Consider the following 25,277-nt stretch of genomic DNA (forward strand, 5'->3'; position numbering starts at 1 on the left):
CACCCCACATCCTGTGCGTTGTGAACATAGACTATGTGTCACTTTAAAATATCACCTACCATACATAATTACCATGCAACTACTACAGTGGGAGTTACTACACATTCGGTGAGTTTCCAATATAATCAGAAGTGACTATTTCACAAAGGACATCGCAATGCAGGTAAGTATATGCAAGTATAAATCAACACACACACATTTTTGTATTTTTTATTTTTTTTAAGAGAAGGGAGGTTTCACAGATCATACAAAGTAAACACACACAGATACAAAACGAATAAGGCAATATATGTAGGTATAGCTATAAACACACATGTAGGTGAAAAAGTACATCTAAAAACGTATTCTTCCTCATCGAACGTCGTATAAAACCACCGGAATTCACCTATCAAAGCAAATAAAACATGCCATAACGTGTGCCACTAACCATGTTGTTTTCTTGGTGACTATAGTACTGTGCCATTGGCAAACTGTTCGTTTAAGCATAAGAGATGCTGTGACTTATAGTGTTTTTTGTATGCATTGATAATCATAACTGACAAATTTCAGTGGGTTTACACATTTCAGCCAAAATGAGAAATCAGTTTTTACCTGTGTTTTTAGTGAATTTCATTTTTTTTTTTTTAAATGATGCACTTAATTAACAACCGCTGCCATGCAAGACCTTTAGCAGTGCATATGGGGTAGATAGATACTTTATTGCATGATTATTTAGAATCATTATAAAAGTCACAGAACGAAATTACGAAAAATTATACCTTATAAAATCGCTTTCATTTTTCAGAAATAACATACATGCATTATATAGATAATTTGAAAATAAAAAAATTATGAAAGTATTTAACTCAGAAAACTAAAATACAGACTAATCTCATGTCAGCTTGGAGTCCCTTTGAGGTCCAAAATGTCTGCCAAGTGATAATCATGGACTCAGGATATAACGTCTGGTGAGTTTGTTGGGTGTGCTCAGACTGCTCTCATGAACTTTATAAATATGGTCGCCAACTGTGAGCACTTGCCCTTCAGGCAAGCTTCCACAGCAGCGCTGCAGCTGCATATATGTAGGGTGCACCATATAGGTCGAAGCCAGAATACTCTAGGTGACAGCAGCACTTGACATATGCACACACTGTGGATTAAAGATTCCTCCTACCTTGCACAGAATCTGCACTGCCTGCCTGAGCTTCAAAATGTCTCCGACCGTATACATATGTTTTCAATGGAAGAAGTCCCAGACGGGCTCTCATTAGCTCTTGTTTGAGGGCCACATTAAACATCACGGAAAGATAGATGGACACAATCCCAGATTCATAGAGGGTGGCTGCCCAGCCAACATGGGCAAGTTTCTTAATTGTCTTACAGTCCAGCTCCTTAGAGCTCAACTTCACCTGCTTGTTCAATAATATTGGACCTGGGAGACCACTTGCCCAGATCACTGTGGCCTTGAGAGTGTCCAGTGCTTGGCTAAAAAACGTATTCCAGTTACACTGAGTAATTTATATTGTTTCCCAAATTAGATAATTTTAGTGTACCTTGCTTGCTTGGTTTTGGCACAGTATAGTAAGAATTTGGCTTTCAATGCCCAATGTTGTGATGTCTGGCCAAATTTTTGGCAACTTTGAGCATGTGCTGCACAATCAGGGAGAGCGAATACTCTGCGATAACATACTAATTGTGCCCTATCCAGCCAATTCCTGTCTGTATATAATTGCGCCATGTATTAAAGTTGGCTGGAATTTACTGCCCATCACTTTTAGCAGGGGACTTAAATTGGATATGTCAGTGATTTCCAAAGCCTGTGAAAGGCCTTTTCCAATGAATTTGCGACTGCTTGTTGGGCCTGAACGCGTGATACAGTACGGGCCCCATGGTCCAGCCAAACCCCCAGGTACTTGTAGGTTTCAACTAATTCTACAGGGCTTCCCTCAATGAATCAGGCCCCATGCTTCTTTAATTTAGATGAAAGTACCATAACTTTTGTTTAAGTGACGTTTAATTTCAGGCTGTTTTCTTGGCAGTAAGTCACCAAAGCATTAAGAAGGCGCTGAAGCACAATTGGTATCTGGTTCAAAAGCACTGTGGCATCTGCATATTGTAAAGATTGTATTCTGGTGCCAGCCATTTTGGGGTGGAATGAACTCACTCTCTCTAGATGGGATTGCAGGTCTGTCAGATACAGACTGAAAAACAATGGGGCCAACATGCATTGTTGTTTTAGGCCCTTATTAGTCCTGATTTTTGCTGTGCTAGACCATTTGGCATTTACCTTTATTTTTACCCATGTATATGTGTATACAACGATGATCGCATTCAGTAAGTTGGTTGGAATAGTGCAGGTCTTTATTTTTTGCCAATGCCTTGGTTTTGACACACTGTCGAATGCGGTTTGAAAGTCAATAAAGGCAGCACAGAGGGCCTTCCTCTTTGTGGCCATGGTTACTTCACTCAGATGTGCCAAGCAAAAAACACTGTCCTCAATTTGGCTTCCCCTTTGAAAGCCTGTCTGGCCTTGGCGGGATTCTGTTTATACTTGTGGCCCAGGATTGAAGATCTGAGTTTAAGAAACAGGTGAAGCATTTCCGTTCTGTGTCCAAAAGCAGCCTGTAACTCCCAGGGTCTGTCCTGGGCCCCTTTTTATATATATGCACCAATAATGAGCCCGCCATGACTCCGAAATGGCTGACCCCAGCAGATATTGTTGAAACAGGGGAGCCATAACAGTGGCTCATCTACTTGGGGCCTGTAGGAGGCTGGCCTGATTTGTAGTGGGTACCTTGGGTACTTACACCATATACCAGGTCCAGTTCTCCCTTAATAGTGAAGTAGTAGTGTTCTAGCAGCTTAGGCTGATAGAGGTAGCTATGGCAGAGCAGCTTAGGCTGAACTAGGAGACATGCAAAGCTCCTGCAATACCACTTATAGTTACACAGTACTTATACACAAGTGAAGACAATACTCAGTGTTACCAAAAATAAAGGTATTTATTTGGGTGACACCGTACCAAAAATATCTTAGAGACAATACTCCTTCTGGAGGTAACTATTATACACAATATATACACTAGACACCAACATTAGACAAGTAAATAGTAATAGAACAATGCACAAAATAGGAAATGCTATAGATTGCAATGGGAGAAAAAAGGTCTAGGGGCAACACAAACCATATACTAAGAAAGTGCAATGCGAATCACGAATTCCCCCCTAGACAAGTGTAGTGTGTGCAAAATCACTGGGAGAGTAAGAATGCAGCAAAGTAAGTAAATTACCCCACCTCAGAGCCCAGAAAAGCAGGAGTAAAGTACTGCAAGTTTCCTGAGGACACACTACACCTCATGACTGGGATTATGCAGTAACCAACCAAGTCTGCAAACAACAACTGCTGGATTCCTGGACCTGAAGACCTGCAAAGAGAGAAGACCAAGTCAAGAAGTCAGAAGAAGTTCAAGGTAGGACAGAAGCCCCTGCCAACCCAGAAGAGTCCACGGTTAGTCGAAGACTGCAGGAATGTACCCTAGGAAGATGCCAGCGGGTTCCTGCATGATGCAAGGGATGTCCCACGATGTGAAGATGGATGCAGATGTGATTTTGAAGCCTTGGTTACGACAAAAGTGCGTTGTGTGTCAAAATGGCGCTGGCTGGACCCAGGAGGGACCTTAGGGCCTCAACTCTGTGTGAGGAGGAAGAGGGGGCTCTCAGCACTTTAGAGAGCCCTCAGGATGCCAGGCAGCACCCACGGGAGTCCCAGGACACGGGGACAAAGAAGGTGCAAAGCGCGGTTGGTGCAGCACAACAAAGGAAGGTCCCATGCCGCCGGAGAACAACTCAGCGAGTTGAGCGTCGCAGGATGGAGTGCTGGGGGCCTGGGCCAGGCTGGGCACGAAGGGATTTTGCAAATAGTGCACAGAGGCCTCAGGAGGTGAAGAAGACGCAGTACACAGGGGTACCGTTGCTCTCTGGGAAGGCAAGGACTTACCTCCTCCAAATTGCATCAGCAGGACCTCAGGACAGTCTATGTCTATGATGTCCACCCCCTCTGTCCTTAAGAGCATGCTCTGTGCTGTGAGAGGAGTCCAAGGGTACCAGTCGCCGTCTTGGAAGGTGCCTGCTGGAGCAGGGGAGAGACTCTGTTTTCAGTCCTTCTGGTGCAGGGTGAAGACAGGGAGTCCTCATAGCGTGCACATCGTGGAAACTGTTGCAGTTGCTGGCTGAAGCTGAAGTTGCAGAGGAAAAGTATCCCTTGAGGATACTTTGTTGCTGTTATAGCGGTTCCTGGAGCATGCTGCAGTTGATCCGAGGTCAGAGGATGATGAAGTAGTTGCAGAGGATTCCTGCAGGAAACTCGCAAGCAGAATCTGAAGAGAACCTACAGGAGAGACCATAAATAGCCCTGAGAAGGGGATTGGCTACCTTATCAGGTATTAAACTATCAGGAGGGGTCTCTGACGTCACCTGCTGGCATTGGCCACTCAGAGCCCTCCAGAGTGCCCCCACACCTTGAAAGCAAGCTGGCTGAAGTCTGGGACACACTGGAGGAACTCTGGGCACCACCCTAGGGTGGTGATGGACAGGGGAGTGGTTACTCCCTTTCCTCTATTCTGTTTGGTTCCAGTGCAGGGTACAAGGGGCCCTGGAACCGGTGTAGACTGCCCTATGCAAGGAGGGCACCATCTGTGGAAGGCTACACCTTCCCAGCCTGTTACACCAATTTCCAAAGGGGGAGAGTGTAAGACCCTGCTTCCAGAGGAAATGCTTTGTTCTGCCTTCCTGGGACTGGGCTGCCCAGACCCCAGTAGGGCAGAACCCGGTCTGTGAGATGGCAGCAGCTGTAGCTGCAGTGCAAGCCTCAGAGAGCTGGTTTGGTAGTACTGGGGGTCCATGGTGGAGTCCCAAGGATGCATGAAATTGGCTCCCCAATACCAGATTTGGAATGGGGGGACAATGCCATGATCTTAGACATGTTACATGGCCATATTCAGAGTTACCATTCTGAAGCTACATATAGGTATTGACCTATATGTAGTGCACGCATGTAATGGCGTCCCCGCACTCACAAAGTCCTGGGAAATGGACCTGAACTATGTGGGGGTGCCTTTGCAAGTGCAAGGGTACTCTCACTCTTAGTAACTTTGCACCTAACCTTCAGCAAGTGAAGGGTTGACATATAGGTGACTTATAAGTTACTTAAGTGCAGTGAAAATGGCTGTGAAATAACGTGTGTGTTATTTCACCCAAGCTGCAATGGCAGGCCTGTGCAAAGATTTGTTTGGGCTCCCTATGGGTGGAAAAGAAATGCTGCAGCCCATATGGATCTCCTGGAACCCCAATGCCCTAGGTACCTAGGTACCATATACTAGGGACTTATAAGGGGGGTCCCAGCGTGCCAAAATTAAATCTGTAAATGAAGTTACTAGCCTATAGTGACAAATTTACAAGCAGAGAGAGCATAAGCACTGACGTTCTGGTTAGCAGAGCCTCAGTGACACAGTCAAGCAACACATACATTAGGCCACAAACTATGCGCACTGGGGTCCTGGCTAGGGGGATCCCAGCGAGACAGGCAAAACACACTGACATATAGGTTTTTATCTATGAGCACTGGGGTTATGGCTAGCAGGATGCCAGTGACACAGAAAAAACCACACTGACACACACTCACAAACAGGCCAAAAGTGGGGGTAACCATGCTAGAATGAGGCTATTTTCTCACAGGGCCCATTTATATACTGTGGCTGGAATGTCGCTTGGACCAGGGGCTTCCCCAGTGTGCATGGTTTTAATTGCCTATATGACTTGCGCCACACTGATTATCGTCAGGACCCATTCCAGGGTCTTTAGTGATTCCATTCCCATTCCACTGTTTCCTTTTATGCGGATGGCTTCCTTTTGTTCCCCGTATAGGTTAGAGACACATGATTCCCAATCAGATGCAGCAATGTTGCCTCCCATTGCCTGAGGCTTTTGGGTGGAATTTTAGTTGATCCCTCTCCAACATTTTCTTTGATCCTTTGCATTTGTGATCTGGTGTGACGCAGACTATTTTATTCCTTCTTCCTCCTTTATTTTTTTGCATGTGTTGGGCCTTTCTGTATTTTTTCCTTATGGAAGAAATCTGGAAGTGCAGCCACTGATTCTCCTCTTTACTTTGGCTTTTGTTTTTCAGAGCCTTATTTAACTGCAGTTTTAAGGCCCATAATTGACACTGATTAGACCTTACCGAGATTGGCTTGAGTAACTCCTTGTAACCTGTATTTCTTGCAGGCAAGGTCTCCATTTCTTCAAAAGAATATGCTGAGCACCCCCAAAGATTTGTTGGGGGGAGGTGCCCCTCCTCATTCAGGATCATCTCCAGAAATGACTCCACACATATTCCTCTTGATTATCCATATTCCACATCACCCTTTTAGTTTGTTCCGATGTCTTGTTTTCTGATATATGTGGGACGATCTCTTGCTGTTCCTTGGAGACCTGCTCTCCTCAGGCCCACAGTGTCTGGAGATCACTCCCCTGTAAGAGGAGGCATCTGACCTTTGGATCAATGAGGCAAAATCCTTGCTGGTACCAATGTTGGGTGATGCAGACAGGAACTCCTGGTGTCCAAGGATTTTACTCCGCTGTATTTCCTTTAAATATTTGGGTATTCACATTTTACATTATATGACACTGGCATGGTGTCTGAATGTACAACCCTTCCTGGCAGGACTGAATAGAGACCTTCAGCGATGGAACAGATGCCCTGAAATCCTTTGCGGCACACTGCATTGTTTAAAGTGATTTGTCTCCCACGTTCCGTGTGTCTTTGGAAATGTTCTGCATCCGAATCCTCTACGGTGGTTCCAAACAGTGACATCAAATATGTCCTCCTTTCTTTGAGTTGAGGGCCACCATTGAGTGGCCTTGGTCAATAGTAGAAATTCACCCAAATTGTAACAATAAAAGACTGGCTCAAAAGAAGATTGGATGACCTTGCCTACTGGGCAGAATTGAACCACCTTTTCCTTGATGGTCTAATGGATCTGCTATCCTCTGTTACTCCCTGATGGTACACGAGTGACCTTCCTTTGCTAGAGAGCAGCCCTCAGATTCATCAAATGGTCCATTAAACTTACGGACATGACCACGCTGTGGAGGGGACCATGGCTGAGCCACACAGTTAAACTACGCAGCTTTGTGCTTTGGGATAGAATAGGGATCATACACTAGGGAGGTATCTTGTGAGACAATGCCTTGATGTGGTTCTTGGATTTGTGGGTACAATATCAGGTCTCCCACATACAATTCTTCTGATATCTGCAACTGTGACATGGTTTAGCCAACCATGTGCCCAACAGGACACCCATCCCCAAATTTAAACCTCTTGAAGTCAAAATTCTGGTGGGGAAACTGGGCAAAGCGATCTTCTCCAGAACTTATCACTGTCTCATTGTCAATGCACTAGACTGCTTTACAGATCTGCTCCAGTGATAGAACGGTGGGTAGGCTCCCTGAGAACCGGCCATCCCATCCCCACTCTGCATGATTCAACTCAATTACTTATACCTCACCTACCTAACCCCTCATAAACTCTAACGAACAGGCAGGGACCCTCAAGCTCACTGCACTTACTGTTACTTGCCACAAGCAGATTTCTTTCATATGGTATGGGCAGGCCCAGTCCTGGCCCAATACAGGGAGGGGATTAGCTTGGAGTTGTCCAAGGTCCTAGATCAACCCCTAGTTTTAACTCCTATGGTCACTTTGTTGGGCTTCCTGAAGAGAGGGGGGGGGGGGGGGGGCGAAGAATGGAACATGTCTTTATTGGGGTGACCACACTGATTGCTAAGCGGGACATTGCATGCAGATGGATGTCTCCGGACCACCCCTCCCTGGAGGCTTGGTGGAGGGAAGTGGACTGGTGTGCTAGTCAGGAGCAGCCAATTTGTAAAGTGCTTGGATGCCTGTGGAATCATGATAAGAGGTGGAAACAATGATGGGAGCACCATGGACAGGGGATGTGGTAAAAATGTGTCATTTGGACAGTACTTATTTCCTAGACTAATGGATGTGACTACTGTGTGTGTTGATGCTTTCTTCCCGACAATCAATATCATTTGGATATCAAAAAAAATCAAATAAAGGACATCCTTAGTGAAAACAAGGATTGGCAAAGCCAATGGGATTTGCCCAATGGAGAGCTATTGGGTTTTTCAATTTTTTGCTCAGCCATGTTGACAGCTATTGTGCAGCATGGCTGAAAGTGCAGAAAAAAATGCTATGTAAGTGGTGAGCGCTGACCATTACACAGCGATTTTTCCTTTGTTTTTCGCCATGCTGCACAGCAGCCATGCAGCTGTACAAAATGGCAAAAACACATTGACAAAGGCAATACTTCTCGCACAGGGGAGACCTCCAGTCTTTGCCAATGCTTGTTTATATATATATTTTTTGTTTTCCAAATCCAGTGCACACTTCACACGGTGAAGTTCGCATCAGGATTGTAAATTAGATTTCTGACTTGTGAATCCAAATCAGAAACTGCAGCCAGGAACAGGAATTATGAGACAGGTACCCTGGTCCCTGGCTGCCATTTAGGTGTTGGGGAGTTATGAGACAGAAATGAAACTCAAAAATTCCACAGCTAGGCAGGTCCCTTGCAGGATACGCAAACTAGCATCTTTTATGCCCCACACGGCAGAGAAACGGTGATGTATAGCAGTATAGCAGTTTGTCATTGAACACCCAGTCAGTAGACAACAAGATTATTCATGGCTGGTATAAACAACAATGGTAGATCCAATGGGAGGACAAGCAATTCCGAGGCAGTAACTAATGTACCTAGCATTAAGGGGGAAAAGAGGGAAGATTCTGATTCTCTAATCAATAAGGTGATCTACTTGATCATCAATCAACACCAGTGCTACCCTGTCATTCGATCGAACATTGAGTGTACCAAAAGCCTCTCAAGGAATACAGAATAGTTTGGTGTGGTCAAAGTAACATTCACTGTGCCTAAATATGTAGAGGGATTGCTGGTCTTGGATGTTCGTCTGAAGCTGCAAATGGTTTGCTCCTCCAATTTGAACTCAACTCTCCTCCAATTAATGGTGCTAGATATCAAGATGAACTTTCTTTATCTTGCTTTTGTCATAAGGGCTGTTCCACATGGTAAATTCTGGCAGCTCCAGGCCTTTGTCACGCTGATTAACAGAATGACTCAGTGCTTCACATGGGGTACCTATAGAGATCCTCAGACGAGAGAGAGATTGTAACATTTGACCAACTAAATGTCATCTTGGATGAGGTTGATTCAGGCTTGTCAAGCTATCCAGTAGGATAGAGTAAATTGTAGGGTCAGATGGATAAAGTTAAGCGTAGCCTACCATGTGTGAATATCTATTACCCCCGTCCAGGTTCCTGTAAGTTGACCGGCCAGCACCCAGACTGGAAATCTAGCGATGAGGTAGTATATACAGCTAACCTAGGGTGTCCATAAAGTATTGTAAGCTTACATCTTTTGTCCTGGAACGTGGTAGAACTGCAGGGAAAACTTTGTGATCCTGAATAGTTGGATCTTGTTAATGAATCACCACCTTTGTATGTTCCAAAATCCTGTTTGACAGAGGCTGATTTATAGGCTGCATTTTTTAACCTTTATTGCCCCGGCACTTCTAACCAAGGCCAGACGAGCTTCTGGGGCACTCAAAATTCACCTTCAAAATATTATTTATTAAACTACAAATAAAATCATAAAAGTATGTATACAGACAGTGCACATCATCAAAACACAATAAAAACACAATACATTTGTCATACATTTGAAAAGCATCCCCCCACATTTCAAAACAGATTTCAAAAAAGATAATAGCAAAGCAAACGTCATCCTCGGTTTACATCTGTAAAACACATAGAGCAGGTATACAATGATTAAAATGTTGCCATTTCACAAAGGTATTAAGAAGTGATTTGAATAAATACTATAAAATTAACAGAAAAAAAAACCAAAGTGCAATAATGATTGTTTCAAATGACCATTGCATGGGAAACTTATCACTTGGGTCAAAATATAATTAAAGGATGAGTAACTTAGCTGCAGTAACACTATCTGGAAGAGACTTTATCTAGCTACAGATCCCTTACCTTTGAATTCTCCGCAGGCGTCAGATGGATCTAGAAGATTTTCCTGAGCAGTACCCCTGTGTGCCGACAGATGGCGTTGATCGGTTCTACGTCCATTGTCGGCTGCACTAGAAATTATGTCACTGTCTTCCTCCTCACACAGAGTTGAGGCCCCCATGTCCCTCCTGGGTCCAGACAGTGCCACTTTGATGCAAAACGGACTTTGCTGGAACCAAGGCTTGTTGGAGGAATCCAGCGCCAAAACTTGCCTGCATCTAACTTCTCTCAGCAGGACATCCAGTGCATCATGCAGAAACCCGCTGACATCTTCCTTGGGTGCATTTCTGCAGTCTTCGTCCAACTGGGGACTCTTCTTTTGCACCCACTTCTGGGTTGGCAGGGGCTCCTGTCCTTCCTGGAACTTTTTTCGACTTCTGGACTTGGTCTCCTTCTTTTGCAGGACTTCAGGTTCAGGAATCCATTTGTTGTTTGCAGTCTTGCTCGCTTCTTGCAATAACTCTAATCATGAGTTGTAGTGTGTCCTAAGGAAACTTGCAGTACTTTACTCCTGCTTTTCTGGGCTCTGGGGTGGGGTAATTTACTTACCTTTACTGTATTCTTACTCTCCCAGTGATAGACTTGTCTAGGGGGGAATTTGTGATTCGCATTCCACTTTCTTAGTATATGGTTCATGTTGCCCCTAGACCTATTTTCTCCCATTGCATTATATAGCATTTCCTATTGTTTACACTATGCTACGTCTAATTACTTACCTTATTTTGGTGTGTAGTGTATATATTGTGTGTAATGCTTACCTCCAGAAGGAGTATTGCCTCTAAGATATTTTTGGCCTTGTGTCACCCAAATAAACTACCTTTATTTTTGGTAACACTGAGTATTGTCTTCACTTGTGTATAAATACTGTGTAAATTCAACTGGGATTGCAGGAGCTTTGCATGTCTCCTAGTTCGGCCTAAGCTGCTCTGCTACAGCTACCTCTATCAGCCTAAGCTGCTAGAACACTACTACATTTCACTTATAAGGGATAACTGGATCTGGTGTAAGGTGTAAGTACCCAAGGTAACCACTACAAATCAGGCCAGCCTCCTACACAGGTCAGGGCCATGGCGGCGGGTAATCATCCTATTCACAGGAGGGGCATTGGACAATGCCCATCTGGCTCCATATCGGAGTCGTGGATGACAATGGGGATGGCACCAGGAGAGTTGGCATCAGGACTGCAGCCGGGGAAGGTCAAGGTGGTACAACCAGTGCCGGTCCAGATCCATTACTGGATCCCTGAGAGTCCATCGGTGCGGAGGCTGAAGCCACTGGTGCAGAACCCGATGGGGCCTCTCTGACCCTACTAGGCCCAAAGGTGCTCCAGCAGTCGGTCCGCCCAAAAATGAGGCGCAAGGCCTCATTAAACTCTTAACTGGGCAGGGGTCGCTTCGACTACCAGGAAACTCTGGAAGGTGCAGACTCAGCCCAAGCGCAGGTTCCAGAAAACGAGGCCTAGAGTGAGGACGCCCCTTTATTGCATCGGCTGACGGACGAAAAGAAGTTGAAAAGAGCGTCTACTTCCTACTTTTTTTCTTGTGCCAAAAATTACCCGATTGCCCTGAGGATGTTGAGTGGGATAATGATGACTTCAAGTTTCACAACCGGTCCAAGGAACTTCCTGTCAACTGAAATCTTGATGCATGCAGAGTGGCGGGCTGGGCTGCCATCAGCTTTAGGGTCCGCCTCCTCAAAGCCTTCGGATGTGGCTCGGCACTCAGAGAATGACTTCAGGTCATGGTCATGCTCCAGACACTACAAGCACATGAGGTGCAAATCTGTCACAGACATTGCCCAGTGACGGGAACCGTAGGGTTTGAAATCTGTCTTTCTAGACCACAACCCTCAACATACCAGGAATGATCTCAAAAAAGAATTTGACAAAAAAATATAAAAGACTAGTCAAAAAGCTACTGAGGGGTAGCAGTCTTCGGATTAGCGCCGGCTGATGCCGAAATAAAAGAACTGACGTTGGCATGCTTTGGTGGCACCTATATAGGAACTGCAGTCATTTCTTGCACGGACTACGCTGACAACTGACACGGAGCAGAATGATGCCACCTACAGGCGCGCCAGGGTACTGGTCACGAAAATCTTACAGATCCAGTCTGACGCCTGAGGAGAATTCAAAGGTAAGGAATCTGCAACTAGAAGTCTCTATCAGATTTGTTGAGCTAAAAGATCCAATACTAACTCCCCTGACATACTAGGTTTACGGCAATGGGCTTTATGTGAATCTTTAATCCATTTATAACTGTCTCTCTACCTCAGAACAAAGTGTCAACTATTATTGTAAGAGGTCTCTCCTTATAGTAGCAAGAGAATTCACTTAAACTTTTAAGCCCTTAGTTAACATATTCTCAGTCACTGCTCTCCACTTAGGTTGACCATTTTTCAAACTTGCCCTCTTGTGGGAGTCCTGATGTTTGCCAGCATTAGACAGTTCATTTACATCTGTCATTTACTATTCTTTTTCACTAAGTCATGTTTTTGTTCCCTTTTAGACACTAGGGTACTCAGAGTCTCTGAAACATGGTATGGCTCCTGGACCGGACAAAATACTAGGGGGGGGCTTTTTAGTTCTGAAGTACAGGGTACTTACCTTCGGTAAAGATATATCTGGTAGAGACATATTTTAGTTGCAGATTCCTTACCTTTGAATTTTCCCCCAGGCGTCAAGCTGGATCAGGGGATTTTTTCTTCAAGCAATACCCTTGCGTGTCGATAGGTGGCGTTGGTCGACTCTGCCGGTGTTGTTGGCGTCGTAGTCACAGTGATGACGTTGGGAGTAGTACACAGACGTCGCCACAGCACAGTGACGTCAGTTTCTTTTCATGACTTTCCACGCCAAAGCACAGAGCCGCAAAGAACACTGGGATTGGTGCACCAGAACTAAGGTCCTGAAAGGGGAATCCCTGTCCCTAGAAATCAGTTCACAAATGGGGAGTATGGGTGGGCCGGTAAGGAATCTGCAACTAGAATATGCCTCTACTAGATATATCGTTACAGATGAGAAGGATGTGGGGGTGCATAAAAAGTAGGCAAGGTGATGGACTGGCCTACATGAAAAGGCATAACGACCTTGGGAAGGAAGGAAGCCTTAGTGCGCAACACCACTTTATCAAGGTGCACAGAAAAGTAACAGGGCTTTGATGAAAGAGCCTGAAGTTCTCTCACTCTGCGAGCAGAAGTGATGGCAACAAGAAAAACAGTCTTGAAAGTAAGGAGCCGTAAGGGACAATTGTGCATAGGCTCAAATGGAGTACACTTTAAGAAATTAAGGACAAGATTGAGGTCCCACTGAGGCATGATAAATGGAGTGGGAAGATACAAATGGGTGAGACTTTTGAGGAATCGATTGACAATAGGAGACTTAAAGAGTGAAGGCTGATCAGGTAACCTAAGAAAGGCCGAATTAGAGGATAAATACCCTTTAGGGGTGCCCAAAGCAGAGCCCTGCTGGACTAAATAAAGATTGATCAAAAGAACCTCAGAAAGAGGAGCAGAGAGGGGGGTCAACAGATTTGTTGGTACACCATGACACAAATTTATGTCAACAACAGACGCATACTGTTTTGGTGGAGGGACTGTCTGGCAAGATACCATCACAGACTTTGGGTGGAAGGTCAAAAGCCGGCAACTGCTGCCGCTCAATCTCCACGCATGAAGGCGGAGACTGGACAGGTTCAGGTGGAGAACCGTCCCCTGCTGCTGCGACAGAAGATCCTCCCGAAGAGGCAGTCTGAGTGAAGGATCAGTGGCCATGCTCAATAGCTCTGGATACCATACTCTCCATGCCCAGTCCAGAGCCACCAAGATGACTTGAGCTTGGTCGTTCCTTATCTTGAGAACTCTGGGCAGAAGCTGTATAGGCGAAAAGGAGTAAGGAGGCAGGAGTTCCTCTCAAGACAAAAAGCGCCTCTGAGCGAGTGCTGCTGCCTTGGAAACTCTGACGCGCAAAACAGTTGACTTTGCGCGTTCTCTGCAGAGGCGCACAGATCTAACCAAGGCTCTCCCAACAGCTGAAAGAGACCTTGTGCCACCTCCGGATGGAGACCATTTGTGATTGGCTATAAATAGACAGCTCAGTTTGTCTTCTATGGCGTTCAGATAGCCCACCAGGTGTTGAACCACCAGGGTCATGTCCTTATCTTCCAGCCATGTCCAGAGGTGTAGAGCTTCCTGACAAAGGGTCCAGGACCCTACTCTGCCCTGTTTGTTGCAGTACCACATGGCGGTAGTTTTGTCTGTGAACACTTGCACTACTTTCCCCTTGAGAGAGGGAAGACATGCTTTCAACGCAAGCCTGATCACCCATAGCTCCAGAAGATTGATATGGAGTCCAGACTCTGCCGGAGACCAGAGGCCTCTGATCTCTGCCTTTCCCATCTGGCCGCCCTACTCCAGACATGACGCATCTGTCACTACGACATCTGGTTGGGGAAGGGAGAGGGATCTGCTATGGACCCAATGCGGATTCGAAAGCCACCACTGCAGGTCTTTCACAGTCCTCTCTGTGATCTGGACCATGTGGGAGAGAATTCCCTGATGCTGCACCCACTGGAACTTCAAGTCCCTCTGCAGAGCCTGCATATGCCATCTGGCATGTGTCACTAGCAGAATGTAGGAGGCCATGATGCCCAGCAGCCTCAGTGTCAGTCTCACCGAAACCCAAGACAGAGGCTGAAAGATCAGAATCATAGCCTGAATATCTTGGACTTGCTTTTTGTGAGGATAGTCCTGAAACAGCACTGTGTCCAGAACAGCTCAGATGAAAGTGAGCATCTGAGAGGGAGTCATGTGTGACTTCGGCACATTTATAGTTAAGTCCAGCGTGTGCAGGAGTTTCGCTGTAGTCTGAAGGTGGGAAACGACTTTCTAGGGCGAGTCCACCTTCAACTGCCAGTTGTCGAGGTAGGGGAAGACTGAAACCCCCAACCTGCGCAGATGAGCTGCAAACACCGCCATCACTTTTGTGAACACCCGAGGCACGCTGGTAAGGCTGAAGGGAAGCACGGTAAACAAAGTGCTTGTGACCTGCCACGAATCGTAGGTAACATCTGTGGGCAAGCAGGATAGGAATGTGGAAATAAGCGTCCTGCAAATCCAACGCTACCGTCCAGTCTCCTGGGTCCAAGACAGGCAGGACCTGAGCCAGGGTGAGCATTTTGGATTTCTCCATCTGAGGAAGAGATTGAGGTCCCGAAGGTCTAGGATAGGACGTAAGCGCTTGTCTTTTTTGGGCACCAGAAAGTAGCGGGAATAACAACCACGACCTACTTCTGGCGTAGGGACCTTCTCTATGGCTCCCTTAGCCAAGAGAGCTGCAACTTCCTTGCGGAGAAGTTGCCAAATGATCCTCTGGAACATGGATGAGTGATGGAGGCATGGCTGGTGGGGCAGATGCGAAGGGGAGGGAATAGCCCCTTCGAACGATCTGCAAAACCCACCTGTCCATAGTGATGGATTCCCAGTGGGGCAGGTGATGGCAAATCCTGCAGCTTACTGGACTGAAGTGAAGGGACAGACTAGGAGAGTTTAAGGGCTGCAGGGGGGGGCAGGGGTGGGCTGAGCTGGGCAGACCTCTGGTTCTCTGTCCCATGCCACAGTGGGATTCCGCATCCGTGGCCACGCCGGGGCTGAACAGCACAGGTGGCATGGTGGCTGGGATAGGGATGTGACAGGGAGCCCCTTCCCTGGCCACGAAAGGGACAAAAGGAGGATTATTGGGGGTGAGGGGCAGTGTAAAGGCCGAGGGACAGAGCTGTAGACCAGGAGTCCTTGAACCTCTCCAAAGCCGAGTCCGCCTTGTCTCCAAAGAAACGGGAGCCATCAAAGGGCATGTTCATAAGAGTTTGTTGGACATCCCCCGAAAAACCAGATGTACGCAACCAAGCATGGCGTCTCAAGGCCACCGTCGTCGCAACCGATTTACCTAGAGAGTCGGTCATTTCCAGCCCACATCCGATTGTGAATTTTGCAGCATCTCTCCCATAGGTGACAGCTTAGGAGACGATAGCACGGGCCTCCTCCGGTATCTGGGGCAGAACCTGTGCGACTGTATCCAATAGAGAGTGGGTATAGTGGCCCAAAGGCATGCAGTATTCACGGACTGCAGTACGAGACTGGAGGAAGAAAACATCTTCTTTCCAAATTGTTCCAGCCATTTTGATTCCCCATCCAGGGGTGCAGAAGGGAATGCCCCTAAGGAAGAGGATGCCTGGGGGACAAGGCTCTCAAGCATTTGGTGTTGGGACAGGAATCTAGGGTCGTTCGGGGCAGGCCGATGGCCGCGTGCGGTATTCCAATTCACAGGGACCCCTGTTTTGGGTCTGGACCAAGTACCCAATAGGCTATCAGAGAGGGCTTCATTGAAATGCAGAAGAGGCTCAGATGTTGACGCCCCTGGCTGAAGCACCTCCAGCAGGAGATTCGACCTCACCTCAACAGTAGGTAACTCAAGGCCGAGGACCTCAGCCACCCTACTGACCACCATAGAATAAGTACTCCCTCCACTGTAGCCACAGTAGGAGGAGACAGCATGCCAGCGTCTGGAGAAGTGTCCTGGCCACTGGCCTCACCCAATTCATGTGCCCAGTCCAAATTAGGATCATCCTGGTATTCATATGGGTCCAGGGACCCCTCCAATTCTTCCCCCGAATTCACACCCATAAGAAAAAGGGTCAGAGAATCTGACCTAGGGTAAACAGGCCCCATCGAAAATGGAGGAGGCGGCGACCAACGACTGTCCAAATCTGAGTCATCGGGGATGAGGATCCGGTCGACAGCGATGATGGGCACCACAGACGTCGGGAGCAATTTTCAATCGAACCGGTGCTGGGGAAAGTCTCAATGGTACAACCGGCGCCGGTGTGGATCCAAGAGCGAATCTGGAGGGGACCTTGGTGGTCGGAGCTGCCAGCACAGAACCCAAAGGCCCCCCGACCGCACCCCTTGGGCCCAAAGGCACCGTATCGGGTCGGTTGCCCAAAGATGAGGCGCATGGCCTCATAAAATTCTTTCAATTGGGCAGGGGTTGCTCTCGTTCCTGGAAACGTGGGGAAGCGCGAAGTGGACCCAGACGCAGGCTCCGAAGAGAGAGACCTCAAGCATCGACGCTCCTCCAAGCCAAGTGACGGAGTGAAGTCAAAGGGTGACGGGATCTTTGCGACGACTTCTTCTTACCTTGTACCGAAGACTTGGAGGAAGAAGAATGGTGGTGGCTCTGCAAGCGGTCTCGAGATCTTCCCCTTGAGCGAGACCCAGACCTACACAGAGTCGAGCTCTGGGCTGGAATATGCTTGCGGGACCGCTCCCTCAAGACCTTCGGGTGCATGGCCCAGCACTCCGAGCACGATTTTGGGTCATTGTTGTGTTCCAGGCACCACAAACAGACCCAATGCAGATCCGTTGCCGACATCATGCAGTGACAGTCCTTGCACAGTTTGAAACCGGTCTTTGGGGACATCCTTGACACACCAAAAAAACTCACCAAAAAACTCAACAAAAGGGTTGAAGTCGGTCAAAAAGAGACTAGGGTAGCTCTCTCTGGATCAGCGCGTGGGTCGGAAAGGAAAGACAAGAACTGACTGAGGTGGCGTCTATGTACTACTCCTGATGTCATCACGGCGACTACAACGCCATCGACTCCCTTGGAGTCGACCAACACCACCTACTGACGCGCAAGGGTATTGCTGGAAGAAAAAATCTTCGGATCCAGTCTGGTCCCTGGGGGAAAATTCTAAGGTAAGGAATCTGCAACTAGAAGTGTCTACCAAATGTCCTATTGTGGGCCCTGTATATCAACTTATTGCTCAATGTCATGGTTGCTGGTGTGGATATTCCTGATAGATTTTGAACGGCCGAGATTCTACTCATTTATAAAGGAATGGCGATAGTGGTGCCACCAGCAACTATATGCCAATGAGCCTGTTGGACAACTTGCAAAAAAGTATTTTTATAAGCAAGTTTTAAATAAGCTAGAGCAGTAGATGAGTGAGTGTTGGGTCTTTTCTCTTTCCCGGCCTGGCTTTAAAGCCAAAGACAGCACTACAGACCTGGTGTTTAGGTAGTCTGATTTTATGGGAGTACATCAAGCTCAAGAAAGAACATTTGTATGGTGCACTTGTGGACTTGAGGACAGCTTTCAGCCTAGTCTTCTTCTATGGAATTCCATATGGTCAATGGGTGCATGGGTGTCCCTGCATTGCAATTGTCTACTATTGTAAGAATTCACGAAAAACGTTATGTCCAGATAAGCTGGGGTAGGAAAGGTGAACTAATAGAACACAGAGATGTGCAACAAGGATGCATACAAGTGCCTACATTATTTTCCTTATACATTAATGATGTTATCTACACACTTATGAATTGCATACATGACTCACCTATATAGGCTCTGCTCTTCGCCGATGACACTTTGATTATCTGGATTGTTTCTGTTTTTTTTTTCTTTTTTTAAACACAAAGGCATTCATATCAACATCCACAAAAAAAAAATATATGGCCATTCACTAGTAGAAGTCCTTTAGGCGTGGATTGAGGTTGGGGGAATATGTGTATTGATAACGTTGATTTGCTGAGTATTAAGATTGACAATAGAATATCTTGGCATGCCCACAGTGAAAAGAGCAGAGATATGGTACACAGAGCAGCAGTGATCATCAAAATGCACAAAGCGAAAATTACAAAATCTGTGTCCCCAGCTCAAGAGATTTAAAGAGCTAAGGCACAATCAGCTGCCTTGTATGGGGCTGAAATATTGGGAATAAACAATATTAAGGTGTTGTTACTACGGGAGGATTATTTTGTTAGATCCCCTTTAACCTGCCTCAATGTAGCCTGTGAGGAAATGGTATATATTACATGGTGTGGTTGTGCCTACCATTGGAGGAGTTCTTATTTCTCCCTGGAAGAAAGGCACACCGGGCGTTAGCCCAAAAGGTAAGCTTTAAAGGGGAAGCCACCTTTTGAAGGGCAAATAGTTATCACACTCAAGAAAGCCTGCTCTTTTGTTCAGGTAGACAGGTTGTTATCAGGCATAAAGAGGGGGAAACAATGGCAAAACGTGTTTTCTCGTGAGCGTGTAGCCCATGGCCAGCCACACTTCTAAGACAGGCTACTGAACTCATGAGAACGAGTGAAGGGATCTATCTTGAGAGTGGGCTGAAAGGAGCCTTCTAGAATAGCTGGATGCAGCACTTTACAGATAAGTGTCATCAGGTGAGAGGGAACCTCGTAGCCCATTGGCTAGTTGCTGCGACCTCCCCTGAGGGCATTTTCTGGGCATAAAAAAGGAACCAGTGGCACTCAGAACTCAGATCTTGCTAGACTGGAAGAAGAGGACTAGACAAGGACTGCCCTACTGACCTTGAAACTGGCGGAGATGAGGTTGCACCAAAGTTGTACTGCGCTTGCTGCTCCTTGGGCTAGCAAAGGAAGTATTTGTGACTGCTGTACACTGCTTGTGGAGAAGTCGTCCTAAGCCCAGCTTGAAGCATGAGTCAGATGGTTTAATTCATGTTCACAGCACAGGTCCAAAAAATCTAGAGGAGCCTGCTGGAATGAGTTGGTAGCTCAGATAACAGGATCGCTGCTCCTTATCGCAGCGCAGCTCAAGAGATCTGGCACTTAAAAGTTGACCCTGAATATGCTGGACGCAGAGTAATAGTCGGAAAGTGGATTGGTTGCCCACTAGGAGAGTTACAACCAAAAGAAGGAAGCGCTGAATCTGCTGTGTCAAGCGACTAGTAGCCATGTGGTGACTGGACTTCTGCTGTTTCACAGAGGACTTTGAGGGATGTTGAGCCCTGTAGCCAGAATCACCTCACCATGACTGTAAACCTATCAGTGTCCTATCTTTGAGCATATTCAGCATCCAGTACCACTTGCATCAGGACCACTCCACAGATGTATTTGTATTGTGTTTTGTATTTATAGAGCACATTACGGCCGAGGCATTGAAGCGCTAAGAAGGTAAGGAGAAGAGTCCACAGAGTAAAGAGAAATTCAAAAGAGAACCCTAACGCAGAAAAAGCCATGTTTTGACTGACCTCCTAAAGGCTAAAAACATTTGTTCCTTCCTGACAGCCAGGGGAAGAGAATTCCAACATTTAGATGCAGCCTCTGTAAAGGCTTTATCTCCCCATTTCGCTTTATAGATACGGGGGACCTGAATTCTGAAAGTTCTTACTGAGCGGAGTTGTCGATTGGGTTTATACTAATGTAGCTTGGAAGTCAGATATTTGGAACCATTTCCATGTACTGCTTTGTAGGTCAGACATAAGGTCTTAAAAATAATACGCTGGGCCACTGGAAGCCAGTGCAGTTGTTTTAAACTGCCACTGGCCGATGCTGAGCATGGGAGGTTCAAAATAGCCTGAGCTGCAGTATTTTGAATCAACTGAAGTTTCTTTAGAGATGTTTTATCTAAATTAAGCACCAGAGCATTGCAATAGTCCAGTTTGGATACTACCAGTTCTAATTCTCCATTCCCATTGAAGGAAAGGAAGAACTTTCTTTAGCATCTTTAATGTCCAAAACCTAGTTTTCACAATGTCCCGACTAGTGGGTGGCTCCTCCTTGTTTTCCTCATTATCTCCTCCAGCCTTGCAGCCAAAAGTGGGGGCAGAGGCCGGAGAGGCGGGCATCTCCACTAGCTGGGATGCCCTGGGGTTACAGTTCCTGCAGGGGGAGGTGAGAAGCACCTCCAACCAGTACAGGCTTTGTTCCTGGCCACAAAGTGACAAAGGCACTCACCCCTTGTGGCCAGCAACCTGTCTGGTTGTGTCAGGCTGGCAGAAACTGGGCAGCCTAGCACTAGAAGTTAGACTGGTATTCAGGGGGCATCTCTAAGATGCCCGCTGGGTGTATTTTACAATAAATCCCACACTGCCATCAGAGTGCATTTATTGTGCTCCGAAGTTTGATACCAAACTTCCCAGATTTCAGTGTAGTCTTTGTGGATCTGTGGAGTTCGTAATGGACAGACTCCCAGACCACATACTCTTTATGGCTACCTTGCACTTAGAATATCTAAGGTTTTGCTTAGACACCGTAGGGGCATAGTGCTCATGCACTTATGCCCTCACATGTGGTACAGTGCACCCTGCCTTAGGGATGCAAGGCCTGCTAAAGGGGTGACTTACCCATGCCACAGGCAGTGAGAGATGGGCATTTGCACTCTGAGGGGAGTGCCATGTCGACTTGGTCGTTTTCTCCCCACCAGCACACACAAGCTGTGAGGCAGTGCGCATGTGCTGTGTGAGGGATCCCCAGGGTGGCATAAGACATGAGACCTTAGAGACCTTCCCTGGCAACCGGGCCCTCAGTACCAGGGGTACCATGTACAAGGGACTTATCTGTGTGCCAGGGCTGTGCCAATTGTGGGAAGAAAGGTACAGTTTAGGGGGAGAACACTGGTGCTGGGGCCTGGTTAGCAGGGTCCCAGCACACTTTCAATCATAACTGGCATCAACAAAAGGCAAAAAGTCCGACGGTAACCATGCCAAGGAAGGCATTTCCTTACACAACCCCCCCCCCCCACCCCAAACGAAAGAGTATGAGACTAACCTTTCCCAAGAGAGTCCTCATTTTCTAAGTGGAAAACCTGGAATGGCCATCAGCATTGGCATGGGCAGTCCCAGGTATGTGTTCCATTACAAAGTCCATTCCCTGTAAGGATATGCACCACCTCAACAGTTTAGGGGTTTCTCCTTTCATTTGCATCAGCCATCTGAGAGGTCTGTGGTCAGTTTGAACTGTGAAGTGAGTACCAAAAAGGTATAGACTCAACTTCTTCAGGGACCAAACCACAGTAAAGGCCTCCCTCTCAATGGCACTCCAACGTTGCTCCCTGGGGAGTAACCTCCTGCTAATAAAATCAACAGGCTGGTCAAGGCCATCATCATTTGTTTTGGGGACAGGACTGCTTCTATCTCATGCTCAGAGGCATCAGTCTGCACTATGAACTGCTTAGAATAATGTGGAGCTTTTAAAATTGGTGCTGTACACATAGCTTGCTTCAGGGTGTTAAAGGCCTTTTGACAGTCCATGGTCCAGTTACCTTTCTTGGGCATTTTCTTAGAGATCAGTTCTGTGAGGGGTGTCACTATTGATCCATATCCCTTCACAAACCCCCTATAGTACCCAGTCAAGCCAAGGAATGCCCTGACTTGAGTCTGGGTTTTTGGAGCTACCCAGTCCAGAATAGTCTGGATCATTGGTTGGAGTGGCTGAACTTGGCCTCCACCTACAAGGTGTCCCAAGTAAACCACAGTACCCTGCCCTATCTGACATTTAGATGCCTTGATCGAGAGGCCTGCTGCTTGCAGGGTCTGCAAAACCTTCTTTGGGTGCACCAGGTGATCCTGCCAGTTGGAGCTAAAGACAGCAATACCATCTAGATAAGCTGCACTAAAGGACTCCAAGCCAGCAAATACTTGATTCACCAACCTTTGAAAGGTGGCATGGGCATTCTTAAGCCAATGGGCATCACAGTAAACCGGTACTGCCCATTAGGAGTAGAGAATGCTGTTTTCTCTTTTGCTCCAGGAGCCATTTTTATTTCCCAGTACCCTGCTGTCAAGCAAAAGGTACTTAAGATTTTGGCTGCACCTAATTTATCTATGAGCTCATCTGCCCTTGGGATGGGGTGAGGATCTGTCTTGGTGACAGAGTTGAGCCCTCTATAGTCCACACAAAACCTCATCTCTTTCTTGCCATCTTTGGTGTGATGTTTGGGGACCAAGACCACTGGGCTAGCCCAGGGACTGTCAGAGTGCTCAATCACTCCAAATTCCAGCATCTTGTGGACTTCCACTTTGATGCTTTCTTTGACTTGGTCAGACTGTCTGAATATTTTATTCTTGACAGGCATACTGTCTCCTGTTTCCACATCGTGGGTACACAAGTGTGTCTGACCAGGGGTCAAGGAAAAGCAAACTGCTGGAGGCCAGAGAGGTAGTCTGAATAGATCATTCCATCTACTGAGCCATATTTAGGGTCAGTGGAGAGGAGATCAGGGAGAGGTTCACTCTCTGCTTCCTGGTCCTCATCCGTAACCATTACCATGTTTACATCTGCCCTGTCATGATAAAGTTTAAGGCGGTTAACAATGATCACCTTCTTGGGGGTCCTGCTAGTGCCCTGGTCCACCAGGTAGGTGACCTGAATCTTTTTCTCAATTACTGGGTAATGGCCACTCCATTTGTCCTGAAGTGCCCTGGGAGCCACAGGCTGCAGAAACCAGACTTTCTGCCCTGGCTGAAACTCAACCATAGCAGCATTGTGGTCATACCACAACTTCTGGAGTTGATGGCTGGTCTCAAGGTTTTTGCTTGTCTTTTCCATGTACTCTGCCATCCTTGAACGTAGGCCTAGTACATAGTCCACCACATCTTGTTTAGGCCCATGGAGAAGTCTCTCCCAGCCTTTTTTTAAAATATTTTTTGTTTACAAGTGGCAGTGGTCCCCTAACAGGATGGCCAAACAGAAGCTCAAACGGGGAAAACCCTACTCCCTTCTGTGGCAACTCTCTGTAGGTGAAAAGCAGGCATGGCAAGATGACATCCCATATCCTTTTGAGTTGTTCAGGGAGCCCCATGATCATGCCCTTCAATGTCTTGTTAAATCTCTCCACAAGACCATTGGTTTGTGGATGGTATGGTGTGGTGAATTTATAAGTCACCCCACACTCATTCCACATGTGCTTTAGGTAAGCTGACATGAAGTTGGTACCTCTGTCAGAAACCACCTCCTTAGGAAATCTCACTCTGGTAAAAATACCAATGAGTGCTTTTGCTACTGCAGGGGCAGTAGTGCAACTAAGGGAAATTGCCTCAGGGTACCTGGTAGCATGATCCACTACTACCAGGATATACTGTTTCCCTGATGCTGTGGGAGGTTCAAGTGGACCCACTATGTCCACTCCCACTCTCTTAAAGGGGACCCACACCACTGGAAGTGGAATGAGGGGGGCTCTGGATGGCCACCTGTCTTACCACTGGCTTGACAGGTGACACAGGAGGTGCACAACTCCTTAACCTTCTGGGACATATTGGTCCAATATAAATGGTTGACTAATCTCTCCCATGCCTTGGTTTGTTCCAGATGCCCAGCAAGGGGAATGTCATGGGCTAAGGTCAGAATGAACTCCTTAAACTCCTGAGGCACTACCACTCTCCTAGTGGCACCAGGTTTTGGATCTCTTGCTTCAGTGTAAAGGAGCCCATCTTCCCAATAGACCCTGTGGGTTCCACTGACAGTTCCTTTTTCTTGCTCAGCTGCTTGCTGTCTTAGGCCTTCAAGAGAGGGACATGTTTCTTGCCCGTGACACAGCTGTTCCCTTGAGGGTCCTCCTGGGCCCAAGAGCTCAACCCGGTAAGGCTCCAGCTCCATGGACTCAGTTCCTTCAGGGGATAGAATATCTTCCTGGGAAGAGAGGTTCTTTTCTTGTGCTGTGTTGAAGCTGGTTCCCCAGTCTTCTTTCATTTTCTCCTGGAAGGTTGGGCCATTATTATAGGCTTCAATACTTCTTTTTCACCCTGAGCCCTGCTCTGTGCCCTTGTTGTGACACACACCAGTTCAGGGATACCCAGCATGGCTGCATGGGTCTTGAGCTCTACCTCAGCCCACTCTGAGGACTCCAGATCATTCCCTAGCAGACTACTGGAATTGCAGAGTAGACTACCACCTGTTTCAGGCCAGTGACCCCTCCCCATTCTAAAGTTACCATTGCCATGTGATGGACTTTAGTTTTATTGTCAGCATTAGTGACTGGATATGTCTGTCCAGCCAGGGACTGTCCTGGGGAAACCAGTTTGTCTGTCACCATGGTGACACTGGCACCTGTATCCCTCTTGGCTTCTACTCTAGTCCCATTGATTAAGAGCTGCTGCCAGTATTTTTGCATGTTAGGAGGCCAGGCAGCAAGTGTGGCTAAATCCACACCACCCTCAGAGACTAATGTAGCTTCAGTGTGAAACCCGATTGATCCCACCTGGAGACTGGCTATTCCAGTGCTAACAGGAGTAGTATTTGTTGTGGGACTTTTCTTTGGACAGGCCTTGTCTCCAGTTTGGTGTCTATGTTGACTACAGTTTTGACACCAGCCCTGCTTGGGAT

At 46.9% G+C, this 25,277-nt stretch overlaps 1 protein-coding gene across 3 annotated transcripts in view; it reads right to left on the reverse strand.

Moving 5' to 3' along the window:
* Positions 1–25,277, reverse strand: part of WDR59 (WD repeat domain 59) — an 813,082-nt gene that overhangs the window by 224,509 nt on the left and 563,296 nt on the right. The window lies entirely within an intron of this gene.

This window comes from Pleurodeles waltl, chromosome 12 (genome assembly GCF_031143425.1).
Source record: "Pleurodeles waltl isolate 20211129_DDA chromosome 12, aPleWal1.hap1.20221129, whole genome shotgun sequence".
NCBI classification, from domain to species: Eukaryota; Metazoa; Chordata; class Amphibia; order Caudata; family Salamandridae; genus Pleurodeles; species Pleurodeles waltl.